General features: G+C 40.3%; 1 long non-coding RNA gene across 1 annotated transcript; it reads right to left on the bottom strand.

Annotated features, from left to right (window-relative positions):
* Positions 1-452: 452 nt before the first annotated feature.
* LOC114816686 lies at positions 453-3762 on the bottom strand. The gene is made up of 3 exons (XR_003764491.2): positions 3691-3762; positions 2925-3167; positions 453-545 (listed from the first exon to the last, which is right to left on the bottom strand). It is a non-coding gene; the product is annotated as an uncharacterized LOC114816686 (long non-coding RNA).
* Positions 3763-7480: the final 3718 nt, after the last annotated feature.

Raw genomic sequence — 7480 nt, 5'->3', positions numbered from 1 at the left:
GATGCTGAGCAATTACTAGATGCATCCTAGCAGTGGCATCCTGCTTGCTTCTCTTTTTGTTTTATAAAATAGTTTTAAATCCTTAGCATGAGTGGACTGATAAAGAAAATCTTTTATGGATGCCTTCATTACGCCTTCCCTTTTTATGTTTTTATGAATCCCATGTCTTACCGCTTCTCTACTAATTAATTAAGCAATAAACCATAAAAAATATTTGACTGCATCCTTACCTTCTATTTTGCAGACTTAGCAGCTATTCCGTGAGATATATGTGTGTGTATGTGTGAGTCCCTGTACAGTACTACATTTATATTTTAATTAACCGTGTATTAGAAACACCATCCGAAATATATAGCAGCCAATTGGTAATGTGGGACCAGTTCAAGGACAGAGGTTTGGACTGTAACGGCAAAATCCATTCCACTACAAATGGGAAGACTAAAGAGGCTTTGTTTTGTTGTTCTTGGGTTTGTATTATTATTACAGTGGCTCTTTCATCCAGCTCCGTATACACTTTTCTTGTTTTGCAGTCGTTGTTCTATTATCTAGAAGATATAATTAGAGCAATCAATTGTCTTTCCTGTAACAGAGATAATCCATGAGAGGGCACCAAGCGCCGTGTCTGTCTTGCCAAAATTGATTCAGACCCTATAAGTTTATTTTGATGTGTTGTTTTTTGTTTTTTTTCTGGCTTCAACCAGATCTGGAAGTCATTCCCTCATTTTCATGGTGGTGAAACAATTTTCTGTATTTCAGTCAGTCTATTCTAAGTGATGAATTTGGTAATCACTCAGTGGCATTTATTGTTTATGGTGTGCAGAACACTGTTCTAAGCACTTGGGAGGGTGCTGGTAAGCACGATCCCAGCTCATAAGGAATTTACAGTCTGGGGGATGCTTAAAATCTACTGGGGATTATGAGCAAATGGTCAATCTCTGGTCCTTCAGAATCCACTCAAAGATAGAATCTTAGGTAATACAGATGAATATCACTCACTCCATTCATCCAAGTAGGTTACAGTATAAAAGCACCCTGTCTCTAAAGATCTCTAAATATGATATAATGAACAGAGCATGGGGATGGGAATCAGGAAACCTGGATTCTAGACGAGGTTCTGCCACTGTCAAAGGTCACTCTGTTGTCTGAATTTAGGCAAGTTACCTGACCTCTTTGGGGTTTTGGTTTCTTCATCTGTAAAATGGACAAAATGCATCTACCCCAAGGAAGTTGTGAGAATGAATGAGACGACGTATGAGAAAGTGCTTTGGAAAAACGTGTTTACAAATTCCTCTTATGTAACTGGTGTCACCAATATCTGGCCATGCTAGCCAGCTGAGAACAAGAGGCTTTGCTTATAATTTCTTGGGTCGCTTTCATCACGGAGAAGTGGCAAAACTAAAGATTAAGATCAAGTCTGAGAGGATGTTGGCCTCCTGCTCTATCTTTGCCTTGCTTTGCCCTGCCCAGACGTAAGGCCTGTGGACTTTTGAGCCAAATACTGAGATTGGGTTGGTCAGAAGATGATGGCCCTGAGACATGAGGGTTGCCTAACTGCCGAAAGCAACCAGAGGTTAGTCTTGTGTGAGTCTCATCTCAAATAGATCCAGGACTTTGGTCCTTGAGGGACTTTATTTGTATGTGTCTACTTCTTGATAGTCACAGGAGGTCCCATAAGGGTCAGTGAGGAATGAGGGTGGTGATAATATTGCAATGTTCCCTTCTCCATTAACTGTCAGCTTTCCCGCTTTAAGGGACTACTTTAAATCTCCTTAGGGCTGGAGCAAGGTAAGGGAACAAGCTTGGGAGCTCGAAGGAGGAAAATTCTGAAAGGTTTTGTGCCGCTCAAGCAGATATAGAGGGGTCAGGATTCTCTGAGTTGGGCTAATGGTTTATTGCTCCAAAAAGCATTTATCTGGACTTTGTTTGCATACATAGAGAATGCATGCTGAAGGTTATACTGTGGTGACTTGCACAGCTGAAAAGACAGGTGCCATTCTTAAACTGGGTACATTGTGACAATTTCACGATTTGGTGTGTGCATCTTTGGTAAAGAATCAGTGAGAATTTTAATTGGAGAGGGACAAAGAAGCAGGTAAAACAACCCAAGTTTATGACCTCTGTGGCTGACTAAGACACTTGAGGAGGTAAACCGTTGAGAGAACCATCAGGAATTTGGAGTCACCTGCAATTTTTCTTGGGCCAGACTTTGATTTTCCAATGTCTCTTTCCCAAATATCCTTTCCTAAATCGCTTTTGGAAATCCTGGCCAGAGGTGTGGGATGGCTATGTTGTGTCTTTATAGCTTTGGAAATGCTTCTGTTTAATACCATCATCCTCATTATACATAAGAAATGAGAATGTCCCAAGTTCAAGAAGGAATTCTGAAGGACTGGGCATTCATCTGGGAGTTAGAACCCTGGAATTCTATTCCTGGTACTGCCCCCACCCTGTTGTGTGATCTTGGGTGAGTCATTTTAGTTTTCTGTGCCTCAGTTTCTTCATTTCTAAAATGAGGATAAGGATACCTGACACCATATGGGTTAGGGACTATGTCCAATCTATTAATAATAATAACAATGGTACCTGTTAAGCGCTTACTATGTGCTAAGCACAGTAATAAGCACTAGGGTGGACACAAGTAAATTGGGTTGGACACAGTCTCTGTACCACATGGGGCTCCCAGTCTTAATCTCCATTTTCCAGATGAGGTAGCTGAGGCCCAGAGAAGTTAAGTAACTTGCCCATGGTCATGCAGCAGAGTGGCAGAGCCGGGATTAGAACCCAGGTCCTTCTGACTCCCAGGCCTGTGATCTGTCATTATGCTGTTTTTACTCCAGTGCTTAGCACAGTGCTTGGCACATAGTAAGCACTTAAAAGAAATGATGACGATGATGATGATAATGATAGCAATAATAATAACTCACCATAGATTCAGACCACTGGTTTCTTGCTTTTTCTCTTCCTAGACTGGACAACGGCATGGCCTGCGTGCTTTCAACTTTAACTTTCTCAAAGACAGGGGCCTGGACTTTGAGAGATCCATTCCATCTCTCCGATTCTACGATGCCATCACTGCTCTGATCTTCTTCGCCTCTCCTTACTCTTCAAACTAATAACCGAGAGCAGTCTCAAACTTGAAAAGACGATCCTGTGGTTTTCGTTGTTTGCTTGAATGAAATTTAAAGGGAGATATGATTGAATTTCTTTGTTCATTTTTGGAGAGGGAGAAGTTGGGAGGCAGTGAATGTTAGTCCCATCAATATTGAAGGGCAGGGAAGGCTGACAAGCTCCAGATGCTGGACAGGCAATACTACATAATTCTGTCATAGGATCTTAACCCACCCAAAGGAATGAAAGGAGATTTGATTTCAATAGGAATAAATGAGATTGCATTTAAATGAAAAGCCAGCAAGCTGGTGGTCCTTCTGCCTTGTGGGATATTGGGTTAGAGAGAAGGAAACACTAAGTCAATTGTCTGAATGAGAAAGTCCATCACTAAGTAGAAATCTCCAGCTTTTCTTAGTTCCCTTAATCCATTATCAACCCCACCTCCCCTAAACAATGAAGCTGTTATGCCCCAAGCCTCGGTCATGGAAGCACTATTTCAATCAATCAATCCATCAGTGGTATTTACTGAGTACCAAGCACTGTGCTCAACACTTGGAAGAGAACAACAGAAGCAAGACCCACCTGCCCTGCCCTCAGAAAGCTTACAGTGTAATTGAAAAGGCCAGTGTGACCAAACCATAGGTGGGCAGGCAGTTAGAGTAATTGTGAGGCACAGTCACAATAGTGATCCCCTCGACTGTGAGTCCTGGGCCTATTGCATATTCAGCATTCCATTTCTGGAGCAAGTCCTGGAATATATTAAGACCACCAACTATTTCTCATCCTTTGAGACACAGACTCATTGTGTCTTTAAAGCGTCGCTTCTGTCCACCCTCTCTATGGATAACTTCACCATAAAGTAGATTTTGAGCAATCTGCTCTCACCCATTCTCTTCACATGTTCCATTCAACCAAGGTGTCATGTGAAGAACATTACTTCACTGGTATTACTGATAGTCTCATAATCCCATAGTGACTTGAATATTTTTACTTAGGGGAGGAATTTTTTTTTAATTTGAGCAAAATATATTGTGCTAAAAAAGTGTGGATTTAACATTTCTGCCATACTAATATAATAGATTTACTAAACTGGAGTCCTTAGAATCAGTTCTTTGTTAAATTTCTCTCTTGTCGATTTTGTTTTAATCTCTGGGGATGTATTTGGCATTTGGAATTTTTGGTTCCCCTATCAATTTTACTGAATAAGTGTCAGATTCAAAATGAGGAGAATCAAGAGATCTCTAAATGCCTTTATATGTAAATAATGCAATAAGACAACCATCTGGAAAATGAATAACCAGTTAGAGGGTCTTTCCAAAGAAGGCCATTGCTCATATAATAATTAATAATAATAATGGCATTTGTGGAGCGCTTACTATGTGCTAAGCACTGTTCTAAGCATCAGGGCGGGTGGAGGGATATAAGGTAATCAGGTTCTCCCACGTGGGGCTCACGGTCTTAAACCCCACTGAGGTAACTGAGGCCCAGAGAGGTTAAGTGACTTGACTGAAGTCACACAGCTGACAAGTGATGGAGTAGGGATTAGAACCCATGACCTCTGACTCCCACGCCTGGGCTCTTTCCACTGGGCCACACTGTTTCTCATATCCTTACTTACCCTAAAGATCTGTTCAAATGATCATTAAATCATCAATATTTTCATGCAAATACGTTACTGACATGTTAAGTATATTTGTGGGCAAGTTTTATACCTCAGAGTTCGCTACTGATTAAAAGCTGAACAAAAATGGCATGTGTTTTACAGTGAAAATCTTGTTACATTGATGCTGGTTAGTATGCAGTGGAAGGGTGTAAATTGAAATACTCCGTTTCGTAGACAGAGATAAGCAAGATTCTGAAATCATCAAGGTCCCCTTTGGGATTAGGCTAGATGGAACAAGATATACTAATCACACATGCTCTCTAGCTGTCTTGGGAATGGATGGTATTGATGCCTGTCTACTTGTTTTGTTTTGTTGTCTGTCTCCCCTTTCTAGACTGTGAGCCCGTTGTTGGGAAGGGATTGTCTCTATCTGCTTCCGAATTGTACTTTCCAAGCGTGTAGTAGAGTGTCCTGCACACAGTAAGTGCTCAATGCATACAATTGAATGAATGAATGAAAGAATAGGAAATATGCGGAACCTTAAGAAAAGCAAGAAATAGTCAAAGAGACCAAGTGATAAATAATGATATCTTTCACCTTCTCTTTGTGAAGTGATTACATTTGAAACTGGAGAATTTCAGTAGGCTTGTGACTCTCTCCTAAAAGAGGTCTGTAATGTAATGCAAGTTATTATTCCTGAGAATCACTAGATTGCTCTAACTCAACTTTGCGGCCAAAAATCCAAAGTCCCTGCCTGTTCGGGGAATTGATACATTTCCTGGGCCAACACAATTGTCAACCATTAATTTTAGAATGAGCCTTTTCATCCAGGCTGGTTTCAATAGCTACTCTGTATCTCAGTCTCATGTCCCTCACATCAACCTCTTGCTCATGTCCTCCTTCCTTTCCAGAACTCTCTCTCCATTAAATCCAGCACTACTTTCCAACCAATTGCATTTATTGAACGCTTACTGTGTGCAGAGAACTGTAACCAATGCTCGGAAGAGTATGGTATAACAGAGTTGGTAGACGAGGTCCCGGCCCAGAGAGAACTTGCAATCTAGATGGGGACACAGATATTAGTAGAAATGAATAAATTACGGATATGTTTATAAGTGTTGTGGGGCTGAGGAAGGGTTGACTAAAATGTGCAATTCCTATTGAAATCACATCTCCTCCAGGAAGCCTTCCTTGATCAATCTCACATTCTCACCCTATTCCCCCCGCCACCCACCCACCTTTCTGTGTAACCTATGCAGTTGAGTCTTCACCACACAAACACTCAGGCGCTCACTAGTTAGTAAGTTCTCTGTGGGTAGGGATCACATCTATCAACTCTTTTGTACTCTACCAAGTGTTTAGTAAGTGCTTTGAACACAATGAGCACTCAATAAATATCATTTCTTGAACAGCATGTATCTTCAAATCTCTAAATTTGGTTGTCTACCCTACCTGTAATCCATTTTCGTGTCTGTCTCCCATGTTAAATTGTCAAGTCCTTAAAGGCAGAGATAATCTCCTTGAACTTTTTTATACTCTCCTAAACACTGGGTGCAGTGCTCTGCACAAAGTACTCAATACCACTGATGGATTGATATTTTAGGGTATGGAAAGAAAGCAAAGCAGATAATGATTTCGATCCATAAACTGTGACACTGTGGCTCTGAAAGCTTACAAATCTCTTCCCAAAGTAGAATCTTTTTTTGACACTGAAGATGGAGAGTGGAAGTATCTAACTCATTAAAAATATGTGGTTATGAAGAGTGTATTAGGATACAGATTAATTTTCTGCCAGTTACTAGGAAGATTGGAAACTTTAAAGCTTTCATTATGCCCTTTTTTATGATCCTGTGCAGCTCTGTAAAAATGATGGCAACATTTTATCTGGAACAGTTAGAGAAGAATGTATTTTTAAAAATACATTTTTATTGAACTTTTTGCTGAAAATATAGGGCTACGATGCTACTCATAACCACATTATCATAAATAACTGCCACAATAAACATCAGTTAGAAAGATTTTTATGGGAAATAATATCCAAAGATAAATAGTAATTTCTCACTGTCTAAGGTCACTATTTAACAGCTGTTAGAGAGCTGTCCTTTCCTTAGAGGAAATATAGGAGAGGGATGGGGGCTGGAATCTTTTGTTTCAAAATAGGAGTAATACGATTCTAAAAAGTAATTCATACTCTGAATTTTGCATTTCAGAAGTATTCATTTAATCACTAATTTAACCACTTCTCACTTGGCAGAGAGGTGTGGGATCAGCAGACGTGGATTCTTATCCCAGCTGGGTGACTGGGCAAATCACTTAGTTTCCTTGTGCCTCAGTTTACTCATCTACAAAGCCTCTTCTCCCTCCCCTTAAACTATGAGCCTCATTTGGGACAAGGATCGCCTCCCACCATTGCAAGTACTTAACAAATACCAAAATTAAAGGTTCCCTCTAGACTGTAAGCTCATTGTAGACAGGGAACATTTTTGCTAATTCTGTCGTATCGTATTCTCCCAGGCACTTAGGACAGGGCTCTGCAAATAGTAAGTGCTCAATAAATACCAGTGATTGACTGTATTATAATGCATCAGTAGAATGGGATGTGTGCGTTTGAAAGTGTGTGAGAGAGCGAGCATAGGCCTTAGTTTACAATTGTGGTATTCTGTGGTGACATTGTAATCGTAAAGGTTTCTGTTTATTGGGCTCTTCTGGTTTTCTGTGATTTGTATGATTTCTTTCATCAAACCAGGCTTAGATTATAAACTCCTTGAG

The sequence above is a fragment of the Ornithorhynchus anatinus genome, chromosome 14 (genome assembly GCF_004115215.2).
Source record: "Ornithorhynchus anatinus isolate Pmale09 chromosome 14, mOrnAna1.pri.v4, whole genome shotgun sequence".
In the NCBI taxonomy this organism is placed as follows: Eukaryota; Metazoa; Chordata; class Mammalia; order Monotremata; family Ornithorhynchidae; genus Ornithorhynchus; species Ornithorhynchus anatinus.
This window is presented reverse-complemented; position numbering and strand designations above follow the sequence as displayed.